The sequence below is a fragment of the Dermacentor andersoni genome, chromosome 1, assembly GCF_023375885.2.
Source record: "Dermacentor andersoni chromosome 1, qqDerAnde1_hic_scaffold, whole genome shotgun sequence".
In the NCBI taxonomy this organism is placed as follows: domain Eukaryota; kingdom Metazoa; phylum Arthropoda; class Arachnida; order Ixodida; family Ixodidae; genus Dermacentor; species Dermacentor andersoni.
This window is the reverse complement of record NC_092814.1, coordinates 76,491,574-76,513,733: the sequence shown is the minus strand read 5'-3', so window position 1 is coordinate 76,513,733 and position 22,160 is coordinate 76,491,574. Positions and strand designations below refer to the sequence as shown.

The following is a 22,160-nucleotide window of genomic DNA, read 5'->3' as shown; positions in this document are numbered from 1 at the left end:
TGCAAGGAATGGCCGTGTGTGCGTTTCTTCTGCTATCTCCCAGCGTCTTGTAGTGATGAGGGGGTAATAAATAATCCCCATCCCGGCCGACCCGCCGCGAGAAAGAGAAAAAACGAAGGCGAGATAGAAAGAATAATGGTGCCCATATTTTCTCTCGGAGTTTCCTCGCCCGCGCAGAAAGCGCTTCGGAGGCTCAGATTTCGTCTCCTTTCACGGGCTGCCAGTTTCTCTACAGACGCGTTGAAAAGTGAGACACCAAGGACTTGGGCGTTGTAAGCGATCCGAGCTAAGAACAAGCACCTATGCTGAGCGCGAGGGAGACGATTGCCCCCAGGCCTTGGCCCGTGAGTGGGCCTCGTTTCTCGTACGATGTGGCGCCGTTCTCTTCCCTTCGTTCTTTCGCTGGTTTCATTCTGTGCAGTTGCCCCACGTTTTGCTCACAGCGAAAGTGTGCTATTTTCTTCATCTGCGTGCATTAGAACAGCAAGTTCAAACGCCGTACAGACTGGCGTTTTCTTCGCCTACCAGTGACTGAAACATGCGAGCATTGTACCTGTGCTACTGTGAGACGCCGTGCCCTCTGCTGCAATATCGTGCTGTGCTGATTAGGACAGTCTCACTCAGAGTTCTTAGTACATAGCACTAAATTGGGAAGGTGCCAGGCGGACGCCACTAGCTATCAGTGATGCTTGCGCAGTGCAGTGACAGTGGGACTCTTCCACTTGTCGTGTGGGACAATTAAGGATTACCCAATACTATGCATACACCAATGCTAATTGGCTGAAAGCACCGCGCCGGGCAGCACTGGACACTAAAAAAAAAAATGCAAGAAATCCAGTGGGGTCCCTCCTTACTTTTCTGCCCGAGTCGTAACAACAGCGGTTACCAAATTACACATATCAGATTGCGGTTCCTTGATAAATACGACACATTGCATCGGAAGCAGACAAATTTTGGCCCGGGATTTTCATTAACCAGTACCGTGCGCATAACAACAAACAGGTCATGGAGGGATGGGAAGTACTGTCCAGCTTCATAATTAACACAATGGCAAAGCACTGCAAAGTAACACTTTGGCGAGGTTCCTGATATCGCGATGTGCCAATATTGCTGCACCGCGCGTGAACTGGCGTCATTTCTTGGGCACTGCTTTCACGATGCGGAATTGTAGACGTAGCACGGGAACACGATGTAGGGCGTAACACCAATATATAACAAAGTGGGTCACCAGAGTGCGTCAGTTATTTTAGAGGCCATAGTTTCGGATTACGATGACCATCTAGGCTTATGGTCATGGTAACCCAACGCCAAATGCACTAGATAAAATGTATCTTAAAAGCATAATTTGCTCAGCTGCACAACATTTTTAGCGTCCAAGGTGTAACTGGTCAATAGTGATCAGAGAGCTCTTATGCATAGGCACTTGCCGTAAGTGCCTCAAAGTTAACGGTAATACAATGTGCACTGTATTCTGCTCACCACGTATTAACAAGTTTAAAGAAATACGACTGACCAACATTCCATTCCTTTCAGATGAAAAGTCGTTTCGCGCCTAAACGTTAGAAATTATTTGTACATGCAAATTGTACATAGTGGTTTGCAAAGGCTGCTTGACTGCTTTAGGGTGACAAGATACCAACGAACTGAAGGTTACGCGCGCGTCTATGTAACGTCTGCGGCTCACAGTTGAAGCTTGAACAGAATGCTAGTACCTTTTCTATTGCGCATTGATCCTTTTTTTACGTTGTTCCTTTATGGCAGATACTGTAGTGTCGTCATGAAGTTGAACCCTAGAGCTTGTGCTTGTTATGCTTCTCACGCGTGAACCGTCGACGCAACTGTTTGGCGCCTGCCATTGATGCGCGCATTTCTGATGATGGGACAAGAAGGAGTTCTAGCATCAGTGCTGCACTTGGCTCCGGAATAAAAGGTCAAGCCCTTTCGAGGCATCGTCCCGGCCAGTCGTGCGCATCTCGGCGGTTCGTAGTCTTGGTCGCACGGGCGACGGCCGTGGCCGGCTGCGCCTCGAGCGAGCACCCCCCCAGCATCCACACCACCAGGGGAAGCGGTACTACATCCGACTGGGCTTCGCGCTAAGCAAACAGCCGGTCGGCCGATGGGCAGCCTTCCAAGCGCTGCGCATCACTCCGCCGACGGCGTGCCCGGCCGTGCATGCGGCGCTGCGCCGTGGCTATTGGCAGCGCGACCGCCTCGCTTTCTTCGGATCGCTTCTCAGCCATGTTGGTGCACCCCTCCGCGCGCTGAACGCCCGCGAACTCCTCTCGGCGGCCGCCACGTGCTGCCGTCGAAACCGCGGGCTCTGCGCAAACCCCTCTCTTCCACCCACCTCTCCGTATTCTTGTATTTCTATTTCTTTCTCCGGAGGCATTGCAACGCCAGGGGCTGCCGACGGGGAGGAAGCCGCGCGCTGGCCGCTTGTTTATGTTCTTTGGAGCGAGCAGCTTGGGCCCGCGCGTGCGCCGGGGTAGGAGCTCTTTTACGACGCTCGTCTGAAAAAATTAGGGCCGCGCTAAAATTGAAAGTGTAGCCGACGGACAGCCGGGACACGCCGTTGTAGGTGTTCGACACAAGGCATGGCACACTTGTGAAAAGCATCATCTGGCCACGGCTTTGGCTGCCGGCGGGGATAACTCACAACGCGTCGGGAAGCGCACGCGAAGTGCTCACAGGAGAGATCCGACTTTTGTCGCCACGTAGTATAGAGGCAAACGCAACTGCAACACATTTCAGGTGCCCAGACGTTCGTGACTCGAGACAAGTAATTGTCTGTTGATTGTAGTAGCTCTCACGTAGTTAAAAAAACTGCTCCTGATGGCGGTTATTGCCAACGCCGAGTGAACTGTACACATATTTACCCGGCGTGGTAGCGTAGTTGCCACGGTGTTGTGCTGCTGAGCGTGACGTAGCGGATTCGATTCCCGGCCGCGGCCGTCGCAACCCTATGGGGGCAGAATTACAGTAAAAAAATGCTTGTGTACTGAGATTTCGGTAAACGCTGAAGAAACCCAAGTGGTCATAATTAACTACGGTGTGTCTTATATTGAAATTAAATTTTTTCCACGTAAAACCTGTTCTGTTCTGTCCTCGTCTGTTCTGGTTATGCAGGCGTTGCTGCGGAAAGATTGCGGTAAGGAGTACTTCGGATACTCAATTTCTCTATGTTATGCAGCAAAAGATAAAGGAATAAATGGCAATGCTAAAATAAATAAATGCGAAGTCAAAATGAAACCAATAAAGATAACATCTCAATAGCGAGTTCTCTACCTTCTGTCCAGGCCGCTACGCGAATATTATGTACACGTTGTAGTCCCTGCACATTAGTGCAAGAGTCCTCCACGTACTGTTGCGACTGGGGGTTTGAAGACATGGCCCACGTCTTCGAACCCCCAGTCGCAACACTGGTGGCAGCGGTGGGATCATCTGTCCTCGTGGAGGGGTAAGTTAACGTGAGGCTGGGTCCGATATTCAGGACGTTTTACAAACACGTTCATATTTACATATGTACAAGAAAATGCAAAGCAATACAGAAAAGTTGTAGTCGCCGATCACTGCCGCCGTCCGTTGCTCCTTTTATGGCTTGCATGATCATTGTTCAGTTACTTCCCCTAATCCGGCGTCATAAGACCGATGAAATCAGGTCACATCAATCCGGAAGTCGGTTGCCCTTTCCCTAAAAAGGGAACTTGGTCGGAAACGCGCGCACATCACTGGGCACAAACAGGGAAAGGAGGGGAACGTACGCCGACTCCGATCCTATTCTGACAGGTGATGGCCGTATCATCACACTGACCACGTCTCCGGCTTGGACATGCTAATTTTTGCGGCTGACATTTGATGGCCGTATCATGCTAGTTGCTCAGACCTCTCCTGAACGAAGTACTCCCGCGGTGGTCATAAATTATCCGTTTTGAGAACCATTTTGACGAGGCCGTCGGCCCGTTTCCCATAATCGCGCGAGCCGTGACCGGAGGTTGTCGCGGGGCAAACGGCCGATCACAACAATACTAAATGGATGGCAGGTCCAAGCACATGTCCGTTCAGGTTACGTCCACAGCACTGAGCATAAGCTCGCAACTTCATGTGTAACTGAACAGAATTACTTATCACAAACGCTTATCTAACAATGTGTCCACTAAAATAGTCTTTTAAGAATATGTTAGCCTTTTGCTGTAGATGACTTGCTGACCACTGTCCAAGTAATTTTTGCATTATAAAGGGGCGTTTGTCTAAGATACCACATTTCTTTCGTTAATGGTTTTAGCACTCAAGAAGAACCCAGCATAGGTTCTCAATCTCATGAATCTAGTAGCGCTCAGGAAATGGGGAGGGGCGTATCCTTTACAGAAAACTATTTATATATGACACTTCCAATCGAAGTCTGCAAATTATTGTATCTAAGTGTCGCGGGAGATCTGCTGTTATGTTGAATACTTTTTGCGGGCATATTTCATATAACAATGATTGTTTCGTGTAATCCCTGCCGAAACACTTCACGACAGAACTGTGGGTAGACACTTGTCATAATATTCCGGATATCCGGCTTAGACATAGGGATTGCATGGTGATTTCCTTCGTTCAGGGCCTTTTTGGCGAGTCTATTGGCCCCCTAATTGCCCTTTAATCTGATGTGGCTGGGCACCTACTAAAATACAATGTTATGACCCTATGCTGATTCATCTATGACCTGTGCAATGCAGTGAACTATTTCTCCGTTTTTATAAGCTGCTCCTAAATCCATGATGATTTGAAGCACCTATTTTCCTTGAGCACAAATGACACAATGTCTTTTCTTTGGCAGATAAACTTCGTTCTTTCAAAACTGCATGTAGGTCCGATATCGTTAGAAATCGATGCGACAGTTTTGCATTCGTTATTCACCAGGTTCCGGGATTAAAAATGCAGAAGCCGAAAATTCTTCAGTACATGATTTCTCTGTATATACCTGTATTTTCCCACTGCGTGTGTCCTCTATACAAATGACAAAACACCAGTTATACAGCCATGAGAGGCGCCAGGTCATCTTTCTTGTGCATGGCGTCTAAATCAAGAATAACGTGTCCAAGATAGCTTTGATAGTTGCCACCGTACGTAGACTGGTACTGTTGCTCCCAATGCTGATACGCTGTCCTAAAAACGAGTGCCAGTCCGTCGAGTAGCTCTCCAGGTAGAGGATGATCATCGTATGGGGCTCCTCGTATTGCCAAGAGGTGGTTGTCGAGCATCTGCGTATACTAAGTCACTCGAAGTAGACCGCGGTACCCGTAAGCATATCCGTAAGCTCCATGCCACGAGCAATTGGAGCCATCTTTTAGTGGAGGCTGGAAGGCCATGAAGCAGGGGTAAGGAGTACCTTACCATAACATGTATCTACGCAACGTAAAGAACAACGTCTCTGTAGTACCGCCCCACTTAGCCCCGCAGAGATAACAGAGGAGGGTACAAGTGGCCTGATTCACTTTTTGTTCTACAGGGACTGAACATATAAGATCATGCATGTAAGTCCAAGTTCCCGGTCCAGTACCGCTCCTATAGGAAGCGGTGATTTGACACTAATTGATGGAGCTATTGAACAATAAAAGTTGAAACAATGAAAGTTGCCTGGTCTCTTTAGAGTAAACGGCACTACAGCAGTCTTTGGCGGACACAGAGTCATTCCTCGTTTAGTAAGAAATCGACTCACACAGTCTAATCCGTCTTGTAGCGTTCCTTGTGCATCTGAATATGGCGGATGATATGTCCATATGCTCGCATCATCAGCATATACTGAACACCTGATGTTCGGTGGCAGGTGGTACAGAGGCCGCGTCATGACTGTATTGAAGAGCGTTAGACTTACTACACTACACTGTGGCGCTCCTTGACGAACAACATGTTCTGATGTCGGGCCAGTAAAATTCATCTGTTCTTCAGGAATTCAGCAATCCAACGCACCATATTTCCTTTATGTCCCTGCAAGATTAGATCCTTTAAAACATGAATATCGCTCGCAGTGTCGTATATGCTCGTTTGACATCCAGGAATATAGCGACAGTGATCTTTCCCGTGGTCTTTGGTCCGAATTCACAGCGCTGGGTAAATCCAAAACCCCATGAATAACAACACGCACCGATTTGCAAACTGGGGGAACTTCTCGAAAGTCTGCAAAGTCTGGAATCAGTATCGCATATACGCTGCTCACTTTTCAGGTCTGGCAGTTCCTCTTCCCGAGAATACGATTCAACTCAAAAGTGTAGGGTGAGTTTAAAGAAGAAAATGGCAGAAGAACATGAAAATAAATTTGCTGTTGCAGCCTGCTCCATAGCAGAGGGGGGGGGGGGGGGGCGATCCCATCACGTGCTCTAATCGAATATCATGTAGTACATATAGATATCAGAGTTATCGACATAAAAGCCCCAGTCTGATATCTGTACTGCGACCGTGTGTTAGCTATGGCTTAAGTAAGTTACCACGGGGATTTACCAGTGGTTGCATCGGCAAAGGTAGCAAGAAATTATAACTAAATTGCACGCTATTCAGCATTGGTTGCTTTGAATTGTTCAGGTCTGTTCAAATATGAAAATTCACATGACGTTATCTTTCAAATACATTTATAAGCCAACATTGAAGATTTCTTTGTGTCACACCAGTGCTGTAGTATGCCTGTTGACTGAAAAGTTTTAAGCATCACATAGAAAAAAAAATCAAGCTCGTGTAACGAAAATTGTAATTTTCATAATATGTCATCCTTTGTGGCTACGATGAAGATTAACCCTATTCATCGCTCTAAGTGTTTACATGTTATTTCTTCAAGGCCTGCAAGTAGCCTAAGTGAACCACTTGTTCAATGTAGAAAAACTTGAACACCGTGTTGTGATTAAATAGCTATAAATAACTGTCGGTTTTTGGCAGCCACCACAACATGTTCAGTACTTTATGTGACAGTGTTTCTTGATGTACCACAGTCCGACGCTGGGCACAAGAATTTAAGTGTGGCAGGGGAATTGTTCGAGACGAACAGGAGGATGCCATCGACTGCCAGCATCCAGGAAAAACGCATGCATTGTCCTGAACATGATTACGGAAGGTCGCCTACTACAAATTCACAAAATTTAAGACAGGTCGGGCATCTCAGAAATCGAACCCGGGCCAGGCACGCACTTCGTGGTGGCACCATTAGATGGCGCAGTGTGTGCAGTGGGAAGCGCCAGAGAGGAGCCCAGCTTCATGCACGTTTCGGCGTTGGCAATACGGTGTGTCGCTACATTGCTTCAATATGCTTATCGCATTAACATCGACATTAATTGCAAGATGGGTCTCACCGAAATTATTTTTGAAACGTGTGAGGCAGCAAATCTGAGTAGCAAAAGGGTCAAAAGGTCATGATATTGAAACAGTGCACTTAAAAGCGACACGTTCACGCCCACATGAAGAAAGCACATACACAGGCGCTGGGCTGTAGTAGTTGCATTCCAACGCATGTGTATGCGTTGGAATGCCGCTTTCTCATGTATGCGTGAACGTGTCACTTTTAAGTGCACTGCTTCAATACCATGGCTTACCAATTAGCCCATCAGCATCTATTAATCAGAAATTTAGATGGAAAGAGTTGTCTACTACCAAGACAGCGCTCCTGGCTGCACCTAAGCGGCTTCTGTGGCACATTACTATGTTAAAGGGTTTAAGCTAATTCGCCGCCCACCTCATCTCCAGATTTGGCACACTCGAGCTTCCATCGACCCGCCACGGTGGCTAAGTGGCTATGTCATTCTGCTGCTGAGCATGAGGTCGCGGATTTGATTCCCGGCGGCGGAGGTGGCATTTCGATGGAGGCGAAATGCAAGAGCGCTCGCGTACTTAGATTAAGGTGCACGTTGAAGAACCACAGATGGTCACAATAATGTCGAGCCCGCCACTATGGCATCCCTCATAATCCGCTGTGGAGTTCGGGACTGATTGTATATCGGTGGAGCCTTAGTGAACAAGTGAGGACGAGGCTGACGAGGTGATACCGTCGATGAGTCGTTGCTCGATACTCTAAGCCGTGCCTTGCATGCAGTCGATCGGCAAGTGTTCGCACGTACCAGCATGGCAATAAAGGCAAACACAATGGGACATTAAGCCTCACAATTTAAGTTACTTTCATTTGTTTGCAAAAAGACTTTTGTCTTTTTCCAAATATGAAGAAGCTCTTGCTGGACAGCGTTTTCTGAACACTAATGACGTCATCGATACCATGGAACAGTTTTGCGGCTCAAAACCTACTTTTTTTTTCCCCGAAGGCATCAATGCGTTGCAGCACGCTGGTGCAAGTATGCTGCGTTTTAGAAGTATCCTGTTGAAAAACTAAGGAACAAAAATAAAATCAGTTACCTTGTTCAGTTTCATTGAAAATCAAAACTTTTCAGTCACTCTCGTAATCATGCTCATAATCGACTTTGAACAACTAGCAGTGAAAAAGTCCCACAGTGCGCGGCTTGCGTGTCCCGTGGTGCGCGTTTTCTGACAAAATTTTGATTTTCTTCTGCACTGGGTTCAGTAGGGGAGTGGGGGCAACATTTTCCTTATAATTGCACGCACGTTGAATGCCCTCTCATGTTTAAAAGGGAAGAAAATGTTTAATACGATGACGAAGCAGTCGGTAAGGCTCTTCGTAGCGTCGCGAAGTATACGTATTGCACTTGACAGCAGCGCAAGCCATATGTCTCTGATATCATTCACCTAACAGCGACTGTCTCATATTTAGTTCGAGCATGTGATCGTGACACACATTGTCAATGAGTATAAATGGCGAAAGAAATGGCCACTCATCAGCTCATCAGATTGCTTGCAGCCGTTATTCAGACCAAACGCACTTCGCCCTGCGGTGGCGGCCTCCAAATAAATTCAGTGTTCGGAGAACTTTGCCTTGGTTTTAGGCTTTACGACGAACCTTGAATAATAAAAATTACTCTACAAAAGGCAGTATTTTTCGATGCCTCAAAAAACTTATTGTAATCGAGTCCAGGTGCGGATTTCATTCTTTTTATGTATATTACACTATTTCCGCTTTATTATTATTTTTTGACAACTACATGGAGGTTCCGCGAACGCGCAAAACTTTTCTTTTTTCGTAAACATTCTTTCAATGCTGAACTGACTTACACGTGTATGAAATAAACTATATCGCACTAAATGTTGTGTGGCATAAGTACTCAAGGAAGTGACACTTAAGCAGAAAGAAAAAGCGGAAGTTTCTGCGAAGTTATTTTTTTTTAAATTTTGGAATGTCATCCGAAATGTTAGGACGTGGTCTCGAATCACAGCACTCATTTTTGTTTCGTTTTATTCAAGTGGATATGCATATATGGCGACACGGCTTTATTGAAGCTCAGTTCAACGTACTGCGAAACAATAGTGTTCTCGGCACTTGAAGACGTGAAGATAAATGCAGCTGCGATTGGGAATTTATTGAGCTGTAATAAGGCACTGTCGCCTCTGAAATTCAGTAATCGTTTGTGCATTGTTTTCAGTCTTGAGAGGCATGGTTCAAGCCCTATAAAGTATACGGGGTGATCATTTTTGTTTTATACAATTTTCGAAAATCACATGTTGCAGATACCATAATTCTAGTCCTTGAGCTGGATTGTTCAGAGAAGCGGGCGTTACTGACGCGAAAAATCGACACTTGTTCAACTAGCGCACAGGCGTTCACTAATTAACTTCCTAATTGATTACCTTATGACACAGTGAAATTTACGAATTGTAGCCGGTGAGATTGTCAGGCGTATACATTTGGAATAGATTTCCAGAATAACACCAGTTTGGAGATATGTGCCATCAAACTCGCAGTAAAAAGGTACTGTTGATCCACTAACTTTTTTTAACAAAACGCTCTTTTATGCTTTGAGGCACAAAAGTAACTGGAATACCCATATATTTCGTCTCACACTTTGGAAAATAATGTCTCGGAACTGGTGTAATCCTGGATATTCATCTCCACTGGATGCGTCTTGCAAACTCACAGGCCACAATTCATAAATTGCAATATGTGCCGTAAAGCAATTCATTAAGAAGTTAATTGGTCAATGTTCTAATTAGTTGTATATATATTTTGATTTGGCATGCTAGTAATGTCCACCTCTTCGAATAATCCAACTTAACTACAAGAATTATGCTATCTGCCACAGGTGATTTTGAACAATTCCGTAAAACTTATGATCACCCTGTAGGTTGCCTCGCAAGTCTCTCGTTTGTTTAATGCGCCTCCAATTATGTTACAACGTTATCTGATCTAATATTTATTTTGGTGTTAAGTTATCTTGTATGCATTTACAGGCCGATATTGAGTGACAACTCATACGAAAAATTTCATCGCATATGATGTCATCCGACAACATGACGGATGTTGGGTCTTTGCTCTACGCTGATTCACCAAGGCTACAATAAAGGTCTGTTTCCATGGCGCTTGAAAGTGACTCGAACTGTTGCATATCCCTATCCACCACATCGTTGTGTTCGCAGCCAGATGCAGCAGCATCAGTGCAGAAGTGTGCGGCACTTGGGAAGCAAGCGCAGTAATGGTTTACTGAGAAAAAGCTTCACTTGAAGCTGCAAGCCTAGGGAAAAGTAAATGCATCTGGTAGCGGAAGCTCCCATAGAAGCCTACACATTCGAACATGGTGGTTCATCGGCGATTCATGGGGTTTAGCACCATCTCTGTGACGCGGGGATACTTCCGGCGGAACAACCAGAACAACAACAAAAAATAATAATAATGAGACACCGGTTGCGTTAGAAACGGAAGTGGCGTCATTTTTATCCTCAGAGGCGCGAAATTTGTTTCGTGGCCTGCCATTGGAGCTGTATTTTCATATCACCTGGAATTCGACACGACGGGCGTTTCGACCTTTTAACGCGGAAAGGGATGCAGAAAAATGTCAGCCGTACGGGTGTCAAGATCACACCGATTCTCAGAATATCATTTCTTTGCAGGCTGAAGAAAACTTTGGGTGTTGAGTGCTGGTCGCATCGTCTGACGCCAGACCCGTCGGCCAGCACAGCCACACGAAGGTAGCTAAAGTAAATTACCTGGCGGCCGTAACTCACTACTTTTGACTTAACACTTCGAACAACGGTGAAACACACCTCGCAAACGCCGCCCCAAGACAAACCGGGCCAAGCAGGTAAACTCTAGGTGCGCGCCTTCAAGAGCTGCATTGCATTGCATTGCATTTCATAGCGGCGTGAATAGCGGGTGCTGAAAAGGGAGAATTTATTTTTTATGATAAAGTAAAAGACAGTTCTCATATTTCCTCGCCCCACGTATATAACATTAATTAGGATTTAATTTCTTTTGAATGAAATCAAACTTGGGCGCCGTTTAATTAAAAAAACGGTTTCTCTTTCTGAACGTAAGTTCCCTCCTCACATAGTCGCGCTTCAATCGCTGCTCCCATAACTACCTTATTTTGTTGTAGCGCAAGCTGAACGACGAGGACTACAGAAAGGCACATCTGGCACACACAGCGCTAACTTTCAACAATAGATTTATTCCAGTTCTCGTCGCTATATATACACCCTCGAAACGCCTTACAACATGTATAAAAGCTTGGTAAACTTTTAAAAGAAAGCCGCGAACCACATGCGAGCACTTTTTTGCCACACAGATTGAGAGACATGTACGCGTTCAACGCGTACAAAGATAATCGAGCTCTTTTGTGAATAATGAAATAGAAGGCTTACTGACGCGTGTGTCACCAAATGTTAATATGTGTCTAGCTTCTATTATCAAGCGCGTCATCTCGCGCCTACTTCTATTCATGGTTACTGTTTCTTTAAATCTGGTTTTGCATTTGCATCTGTGGCAATGGATGGCAAGAAAGCCGTCAGCAGCCACGTTGTTTACTTTGTGATTGTGTTCAGGTAGTTTGTGTCACTTTAGGCGCCAGAAACGCATGTGGCCGCAGTTCAGAAGCATTCAGCTCAATAAAAGATCATGAGTCGAGCCGACTTTATGGGCAACTACAGCAATATATTGAGAGCCAAGGATATCAAGAAAGTTTGTACCGGGCGTTTTACCGGGCGCTTTGGTCATGTGCACCAAACGGTGTGAGTGAGTTATGCAGTGTTTACGCCGATTATTTTTTAAGGTAGGAGGGCACTGTAAATCGATCCGTTGTTTTGGACTGGCGATTTGTTCCTCATTTTTAATCAAAACATGGCAATTTGTTCCATGTTCCTCACAGGCAGCTTTGTCGTTATTTTCATTGCCAATGACGTTGCAGTGTCCCGGTCGCCACTACTATTCCGTGGCCTCTGTCAACCACTTGATGGTAGTGTAATATTAGTTTTGACAGCAATTGTTCATGTGAGTCGCGATGCAAAGCTGACGGGAGAGGTTGCAGGGTCACATTTGAGTCGCAGAATATGTCCAGGAGACTCGATGGTTGTTGAAGTCACGAGAAGGGGCTATCCAGGCTTCTCGTTAGGTACCGGAGTATTTCTTTCTGAGACAAAAATATTCTTTCTTCTGTTTTGCATGAACTGAATTGCCTTAGACGCAACAGAAAGCCTAGGTATACCTAAACAAACCTCTTCCTTGACACTGCAAAGCAATTCACAGGGTTGTCTTTTATCGAAGTACAACGAAGAAGGCACCGAATGTCGCAACGTGGGCTGATGCATGGGAAGTATTCGGCTCCACAAATTTGTAAGAGCCGCTCGTATGTGTGTTCGTCATCTGTATGAGGAATGAATACGTATTTGTAAAAGTCACTTTGACCAGAACCGGTAGAACAATATTGTATCGCTGTGGAAGGCCCCACCGTGGCACTTGCAATTTTAACGAAGGGTGTATGTAGACGACCGTCCGGAACACATGAATAATTCCGGTAAGCTTGTATTGTAGTGCGAGCAAGAAAACAGAAGCTCTGACCGAAGCTGTATTTTGAATCGATTCCCAATAAGAGGAGTGATGCGCAGAGGTCCCACAAATTGAAACAGTAGGACTATATTATATGTAAACAGGAAGATAACAGTCGAAGAAACAGCAGTTCGCAACAAGCTAGGCTGTGCTTAGACAACGTTAAATTGGTATCCCAATTTGACTATGTATTTCTTATTGCTATTTTTTTCATTATTAATAATATTTGCTCACATTTAAATAGAGAATGCCTGACATATTCTGAGCAATTGTTTTTCAGCTATAGTTAGAACACTTCGTATTTTCCAAAGGCTGCAAATGGCCTAAATTAATAGCTCCTAAGCATAAAATGTGGATACGCTCACAGGACGTTTATACACGAGTCCACAGGCATATTCTAGACCAATATTAGAAAAGATGGCGAAAGGTCGGGGAGGCAGGCTCTACGAGGCGAGCTATAACGGTTCTGTTGCCGAAAGCCCCCAGACGTCGCCACGAAATGCGCATATATTTGTTAGTATTAATTCAGTGCTCTTTGCGTAAAAGTGCTCGTCCTACGTTGGGATATACGTTATTGCGTACAGCTTGGACTATAAGTGCACAATTTAACGTGGGGTGCCGGATTCTCCCCGATGTGAAATATATCCAGTCTCTAATTTCGCCATCCGTGAAGACGCTGAAAACTTCGCTCACCATTTCATGTATTCTTATATGAATGTCTTTAATATCTTACTTTTTTTCCTGTATCATCTCAACGGGCTAGGTCAGACTCTTTAATGTGTCCTCTAAATCTCCTCCCTATCCTGCCATTTTCTTTTCCTTCCAGAGACACGCAATACAACGACGCGTATCAGTTTCATAAATAGACTGTGCCGTGCCAAATGTCTGGAAGCTAACTTTTACACTCTCATGTCCGGCTAGCCGCAGAATGACACGTAGAAATTAAGAGCTTTCATGCATATTAATGTTTACACCGCGTTGATTAGACTTAAGTATTTCGATTTTGAAGCTATAGTTCACGCTAGTGATTTGAAATTAAGCTACAAGTGTTTCTTTGCGAAGGATATTGGGTGAGTTTATTCTTGCATAGAGATCGTTGCTGATCTTTCCGCAAAAGTCAATGGAAATTGTTTGTCGGTCATATTTTTCTTGGCTGGGCTTTCCGGACACGCTTCTAGGGTAGTGAATTACTTTCATTCCGCCGCTTGCATTCGAATTTTCAGCTGCTGACATGTTGTCGCAACTATCAATATACGTATTTCTCATTCTTTTTACAGCGTATTTCACCAGGACAAGAAATTCGTAGCGCAAAAAAGCGGGCGAGCTACGTCGTCGATGAGTATCCAGCATGGCAGATACATGATGAGCATCCAACATGGAGCAATAAGTGTGCAGCATGGCTAGATCATGTTTGCAACAGCAAGCTATTGAGGATTCGCATATGACACTCCCAAAGAGGTGACGGCGGAATGTATATCTTACTTGTGCATTCTGGGTGACAGGATGGTTTTCTTTTTTTTTCTTTGCGTGTGCGTGCGTGCGTGCGCGCGCGCGCGCGCGTGTGTTTGTGGGGGAGGGGGGGGGGACGTGGCCAGACAGGCCCATAATTAAATTTCTCATCTAAAGAGTACCATTCAATTGCACGCCTGAAAGAAGTACGCGCACATACTGAACCGATTATTTGTTTCTGTTATCCGGCCCTTTTAGTAACAAACCGGGTGTGTTCAATATGTATAGTAGCGGGAGAACAAATGTGCTAACTGGTTCCTAAGTTACGTTAGGAACCATGGAAAATGCATGGCCATTTCCATGCATATTTACTTTATCACGGAATACCTCCAGGCCTCATATGACTTTTAATTGTCGACACTATTGAATTGGTGCACAGTATTTGCAATACCAGCATCTACATAAGTGTTGAACTTAAATTTTGCGGCTTTAGCATTTCAGAGGGCACTGCCTGCGCGACGTGCAGGAACGCGTCTGCAGCCCATCCCCTGATATTTCGCGTTCCCCAGTCGTGTTTCGCATACCTGCTAAGTAAGAGTACGTTTTCGTTTTCAATAAGAGCACTTTTGATCAATTTTGTTTCGTTGCCTGAAGCGCATGCAAGACTATTAAAAATGTTTGGACGAGATAGATTGTCATGCGCAAATGTTAACATGACTATTGTGCGTCTCTGGTCTCTCGGTTTATTCTTGCTAGAGAAGCCGACAGCCACGTAGTCCTTTATTTTTTCCATTTCCAAGTTCATGCATTCGAATAGTAAAATGCAGGAATTCGGGACATGAAGACTCAGTGCCTCTAGCGGTCGTGACTAATATATATTTAGTCGCACACCAAGAAACTAACGGGTGGTCACACGAAGGAAGGGGTTCTACAGACTTAGTAGCCCATCATGCATGCAGTGGAGCTGTTCCTGGCGTCTGAACTTTGTCTGAATCGCTACGTGTGTCGGTGGTATTTTCAACCCCACACAAGTTGGCCTCACTGTGCCCCCGGATTGCCTCTGGAGAAAGGAGAATGCGAGACTGCACTAAGCGTCACGTCTCTCAGTTCGTCGGGTGTACCCGCCGTGGTTGCTTAGTGTCTATGGTGTTGGGCTGCTGAGCACGAGGTCACGGGATCGAAGCCCGGCCACGGCGGCCGCATTTCGGTGGGGGCGAAATGCGAATACACCCGTGTACTTAGATCTCCGTGCACGGTAAACAACCTCAGGTGGTCCAAATTATTCCGGAGTCCTCCACTACAGCGTGCCTCATAATGAGATCGTGGTTTTGGTACGTCATCATCATCATCATCATCAGCCTGGTTACGATGGTGGTTACGTAAAGCCCCATAATTTCATTTAATTAAGTACGTCGGGTGTTCGACGTGGGTTGTACATGAAATCCCGCTGACCTATGGGAAGGTTTACGTCTGTCAAACGGGCCGATGTATAAATGAACGACTAAGAGAGCACCAGCTTCCGATAAAGACCGGAAAAGGGTCTAATTTGCCCTTGCACTGCAGCGCATGCCCTTTGGCTATACTTGATAATCCGTGCCGGCCTTTGCTGGCAAGAACAACAATTTTGAGACAGAATAGTGACCATATGGCACGTGAGCTTGCTGAGGCTTTTTTCACTAGGAATAAGGGTGATGATTATGTTAGTAATACCTTGGTCAGATTGTGTCAGAATGAAAGCAGGTTTCTAGCATGCGCGTTTGCGATGGTTTTGCAGACATGGAGTTATAAATATGCGTGTTCTTCAGAATAAAACCCAGTCGCGAGTAAAAATTGCGCCCGTCCTTGTGTGTGTTCTTCTCCTCCATGTTTGCTTAACAGTGTACAACCGACTCACCCAACAACATGCACTAATGCACTTTTTTTTTCCGAAACCCGCACGAAGCTCTACCAAAAGGAATCTAAAGGAATTTTTGAGTTTAAAGAACGATGCGCACAAAATCAAGAGACTCAAGAGACTGGGATTTTGTTTCTTTGGAGCTGCGTGTTCACAAGCTACACAGAAATCGCAGTTTTCGAGACACCAGATGTCACAAAACATAGCGCAGTAGTGCAGATATATATAAACCTATCGGGTGGCAGAAGCTTACCATGCAGGCGGTAGGGGAGTGGATTTTTTCTTTAGTTTAAAGTCTTGTGGATGTGAATATTAGTCTGTTGGTTCGATTCCGGGATTCACATATTCTTTTTTAATATTTTACGTTGCTAATTAGGTATTTAGAGGTTGGAGCTCTCAACGGTATAGCAAAGGTCGCTGTATGGTGGAGGAGCAGGAATAATAAGTTACATGTCTCAAAGTTTGGGGTTCGCGCTTTTTTCCCAAGTTCTTCCTTTTTTTTTGTTTTACTTTGTTGGTGGATGCAGTATATGACAAATATACTAGTGCTTGAAATAAATATATATACTATAGCTCGTCTTTGAGTATTCGCTCGATCGTGGTATATGACATGATTTTCACATTGCTCATTAGGAAATTCGATGGCTCCTGGCGTATTCCATGGCATTGAGCGGCCTTTACGTGCTTAGTCTCTGGCATATCATGTTATATTTCAAACAGATCGTAAGTTCCAAACGGGGTAGATGTTAGTATTCTTTTGGCGACCTTATGCAAAGAAATATGTCGTAGAGCCCCACACATGATGCCATGCGCCTGTGACATATGATAGGGGCTTTTGCGCGTTCCGGAGCTTCGGACTCTTTTACAAATGCATTGCTTGTGGAGTATCAACAAATCATCGTCTGACTGGGGTCTAGCGTCGCGTCACAGTAATAATTCTTCTGGAAGTCTGCAATGCCTGATGTTCGCATCCTGCAGCTTGTTTCCGCCGCATTAGTAGTGCTAGAAATAACCACTATGTTAAAAACGTAGTCCTCTTTAGCATGAATGTTCACGTCACACATAAAGACGAACAGAAGCGTAGTACGCGTGATTTTAGAATAATAAATAAACTACATCCTTGGTTCTTCACTCTGGATTTTTATGGATGAAGTAGGCAATAAAAATAAGGTCAATTCAGCTTACATCATCGAGTCATCGCAGGCTGAAGAAACTGATAAAAGAATAATAACAAAATAATGAGACAGAAATAAAACACAGCGTTGCCCCCCCCCCCCCCCCCCCCCCCCCAAGAAAAAAAAAAAACGCCGAGGGCCCCTAAGCACTTCTTATGAGTTGCGAATGCGAAGACATTAATGTTTATTTGAACGCCGCTGAACGGTTCTGAACTCCTCGCGGGCAAGCGAGTTCGTTGTGACGTTTGGCAAACGCCTCCTAAGTAGCACCGGGCCAGTGCAGTTCCATCCATGACGTCATGCTACCTTGCCCGACTGCCATAGAATCTAATGGTGACGCTCCCGAATAAGTAGCGGTGATTTTCACGTCACCGCTTTCGTCACACCGGCCATGGAAATTTCAGTCCAAGTAGCATGATGTCATACAGCAGAGTGCATAGGCCTGCTATCTAGGAGGCGCTGGTTTAGCTTAGTGAGCAAGACACTCGATTTCTAAGCGTGGGGTCGTAGGTTCGAAGCTCACCACCGCTAACGTTTCCCCTTCGAATTTATTCGGCTTTTGTACATTAATTTCTTTGTAGTGATTGGCGAGGCGGAGTTAGAACCCAGGCGAGCGCTTGCGCGAACAAGGGACGTGCGGATAACAAAGGCATGCGAGGGTGACTTGGCGTCGTGGTGATGCCCTCTACCCTCACGCAAGACCTGGCGCGCCAGAAGGTGTTCCCTTTCTCTCGCTCTTCTCCGTCGGGGTGCGCACGTGACGTGGTGTCGTATGGTGTGGTAAAATTTCATTCTGGTCCTTCGGAACGCGCGTCAGCATGTAGCGGACCGCTACCACGTAGCCAATGAGAAATTAGGTACCGTTTCACTGCTACAGACGCCGTCTTTTTCGCTCACTGGGCTATTTGATGCTTCCGTATCAAAAAAGAAAGACAAAACCTATGTCATTGAAGCATTCTAGGTGGCTGCACCCGCCTGGTGCATGAAGCCGCATTTGACTGGCTCTCGTCTTCAGCCACAGCTCGATCCCAGAGAATTCTCCATAACAGAGTAGCTGCTTAGGGGTGAAACATTCTTTCATCGAGGAAAAGCATTACTTAGTGCACAATTCATGCAGAAGGAAAGAAGTCGACAGGACAGAGCGCTGCGCCTTGTCGCCTTCTTTCCTTGCGTATCAATTGTGCGCTGAGTAAGGCTTGTGCTCGACCAAATAATTCTGCATAGCCACGTATTAAATCTCTTGAACGATTTCACTCATTAAGGTGGCTCTTTTGCCAAGGAGCGGGCAATAACGTTTTTGGTTAAGAAACGTTTCGGTGGCAGCAAATATTTTTTGCGTGCACTAAAGGAGACAATTTGGTTTGGTTGATTCAAGTTACTTAATTAATGAAGAGTCTTGCGAGTGTTTATTTAGAATTCGCATGTGTCAAGCATGTGGCCGCGAAATAAAACTATTTTTTACAGCGAAGCTCTTAAGGGCTTGTTCGCCCAGGATCGTGTCCGTGTGTAGACACAAAATCCCGAAGGTAGTGCAATGCCGGGCCGACCCGCGGCAGAGGTGAAGCAGGCGTTAAGCACTCCCCATATGTGCGCCGATCCCGAAGATAGTGCAATATGGAGCCGACACGCGGCGGATGCGCAGTTCGCCATTATGGGGCCCACATATACAGCTTCTGGCCATCCTTCTTCACAGAGCGCAAGGGTACCGAGTTGTTTTTTTAAATAACTGAATGTAAGGTACTTAAGCTTCCACAAACGTGAAAGATACTTTTGGCCCGTTACAGTAACTACTGGTGCATCATAGCGGTATTAATTTTCTTCAGTCCGGACAGGTTTTCTAGTACCGACTGAAGCGATGTGATCATTAAAAACATGTGGAGGAACGGACTCATTTATTACTGTTGAGTACCACACTCTGTTTGCGTTGGATAGTGACAAATGAGTTCTGGCATTTCAGAACAACGGTGAGATTCTTTAGGATAGACATAATGATGTGACAAAATATAATGCGACAGCTGACGCGAGTCACCTTCAAAGAAACAGAGAGAGAAACATAAGAAGGAATATATAGGGAGGTCAACGGGAGGAATGTTCGGTTTGCTACCACAAATGCGGAAAAAAGAGTTCAGCTACCTTGTCCCTCGCCATAATGTCACTTGCTATTCTGAGTGGCAGAAAGTGCATGTGCAAGTGGCATGTGCACTAGATTTGGTAACTAGGAAGTTAATGCAATTAGCTAAATTATGAATAGATTGCTTTGGTTTTTCTTATAAGTGATGTCCTGCTGAGCAGATAATTAATATGTAGCCACGCAATTCAAGTAAGTTTTCTGCTTTAAAAAAGTGTTTGATGTAAGAAAAAAAAAACGCTGTATAAACGTTTGCTTCTTAAGGCGTCCAGTCAAGCTTGTTCAATGGCCATGAGCGTTGCGCTAATTTGTTCGCACGAAATTGTAGCATGTGCTAATGAACATTATTTCCTCCGCTCGCTAGGCTGTGGGTCACGGCGCTACTGTTGGCACGCGGAATTCCAGCTCCTGCTGACCGTCTAGTTCTTGAGGTAAGAACAGCAAAAGATAACAGCGATGAGGCGTGGCATAACGGACTGTATATTCATGCCACACAGTAAAATCTCGTGAGATGCCTTACCAAGAAGGAAGAACAGATCAACATCAGATACGGCCGGGTTAACATTCAGCATGCGACTAAGAAAAGTTAATGAAAAACAGGGCAGCTAGGGCAAAAAAGAGTTTTTAAGGTGTAACGCTTCCTGTAATGCTCCTCGCCGTAGCCTACAAGAATTCAATCACTCACGCGGTGAAGCGTGATGCTGACGCAGTCCTCTTGGACATTGTTTGGCGCATTTGGAAGTGAGGCTAGCCAAGGGAGGTAAGTTTACCGCCATCATACCAAACGATGACAACTGGAACCGTATTAACAGAGCTCCCTGTGGCGTCCGCAATTGGCTATTGCCGCAGCGATCATCTTTCTATCACGATAACTGCTATCATGAGTGAGGGACGACCAGACGCCGGCCGAAGGGGAAACGCTCTTACGCAAGCGAAGTTTCGTGAATGCGGGCCCTGGATACCTTTCAACGATAAAATCATGAGGCCGCAATTATGCGCAACGTCTTCGTGGCAACTGTCTATGCCTATGCCATGGCATTTTCTCCTAGATTATCGGAGTCTCGCAAAACAAGACGTGTTCAAGAACTTGACCCCGTCTATACCAGCACGTTCTGTGTTCCGCTGTTTTCAGAAAAACAGAAAATAACGCCCGCATGGGTTGCCTTTTTAGTCCTCTGTCGACATATTGAACCAGGTATAACCGTTCCCATTGTCATTATTGAACCTCTCACAGAACAGACCAAATCAGTACCGCAGGACTGTGCTTGTTCAGCTTACGGGAAACAGATGACCTTCCGAAAAACGACAACGAAGTGACAAGATCGCGTCATGGCACGTTAGTCACCTTCAGTGACGCACTCACTATGTGGAACGAAAAAGCTGGCATCCAGTGAAGTTAAAGCTGTATGAAAATTGTCAACCACTTCAAAAAAAAAAAAACAAAAACCTACGCGGTAGCTTGAAAGACCCTACATTACCCTACACTGCCTTCTCTCTGACGCTACCTTTTACCCTACGCACCAACATCTCGTTCAAATAATGAACCACATGATTCAATATAACAGAAATGGTATTAATAAATGGGAGGCTGCCGAAACAAAGCAACGTAGCCGTTACCAATATGAATAAAGACAACGTTTTCTATTAGGCTTCCTATACATTTTATAACATACATACTTCTCAAGCAGAATTTGATGGCTTAAATTTGCGCATTTCAGAACTTGTGTTGGGTTTTGCTTCGGCCAGGAAGAAAACTGAAATATGCATAGCTGAAATATCTTCTAAGGTAATGTTGTGAGAATGGCAGTGGCAGAAGTACAGGCGATCACTTTCTGAGCATGGTAAGCCTAGTAAGTGATTATGAACTGCTTATTTTAAGAGAGAGGGAGAAATAGAAGACAGGAAAGGCAGGGAGGTTAACTAGACGCACGTCCGGTTTGCTACCCTGCACTGGGGTAGGGTTATAGGGACGAAAAGAGAGAGAGAGGAGATAGAGCTCAGTGTCACGCAGGTGGCCGTACGCGTCGATGGCACAGAAAGCCACGAAAGCGTTGTTGAAGTACCTCGAGTCGACAGGTCTTGGCAACCGTGTGCTTATCTTGAAAATTATACTGCGTTACATGACCTAACGCACATACCACTAAAGCAGAATTACTTGTTGATTAATGTCTGATACTCAAGCAAATCTTCTTTGTTCAGTACATTTCCTTTCGATAGAGCATAATAAGTTGTTCTTTTTTATTCGATCAGTGCTCACATTCACAGTTCCAGCCAGTCACGGCGAAAGGTGGGTTAGAAAGACGGTGTTCAGGTTTCTAGCTAAATTTATCTCGCCTTATTTGTTTTCACATCACTCATGCTGGAGAGGGTTCGTTCAGACGGGGCGTTAGAGGCGCAGTAAATGTAATACTGCGGGTCAGACCAACGCGGACATATTTCTGAACTCTTCTGTTTCATGAATATTTTTTTTACCTCTCCAATTCTTGCCCACAATGATGCGCTTGACTCCGTCTTTCTCGTCGATGGCAAAATTAAGAAGGCACGGTTTTCCACTCTTGTTCAGTTCTTCCTGGATTATGAGACAAGTGAGCATTATGCTTCAGAAATATTTAA

The 22,160-nt window shown here is 45.2% G+C and overlaps 1 protein-coding gene and 1 long non-coding RNA gene across 4 annotated transcripts in view; one reads left to right on the top strand and one right to left on the bottom strand.

Moving 5' to 3' along the window:
- LOC140215587 (uncharacterized) overlaps positions 1–22,160 on the top strand; it is a 104,348-nt gene that overhangs the window by 59,435 nt on the left and 22,753 nt on the right. For all 3 annotated transcript variants that reach the window (XR_011892470.1, XR_011892469.1, XR_011892471.1), the window contains exon 3: positions 19,912–19,978. This is a non-coding gene — a long non-coding RNA (uncharacterized lncRNA). The remainder of the gene's footprint in view (positions 1–19,911; positions 19,979–22,160) is intronic.
- Positions 1–22,160, bottom strand: part of LOC126544057 (uncharacterized) — a 65,938-nt gene that overhangs the window by 39,819 nt on the left and 3,959 nt on the right. The window lies entirely within an intron of this gene.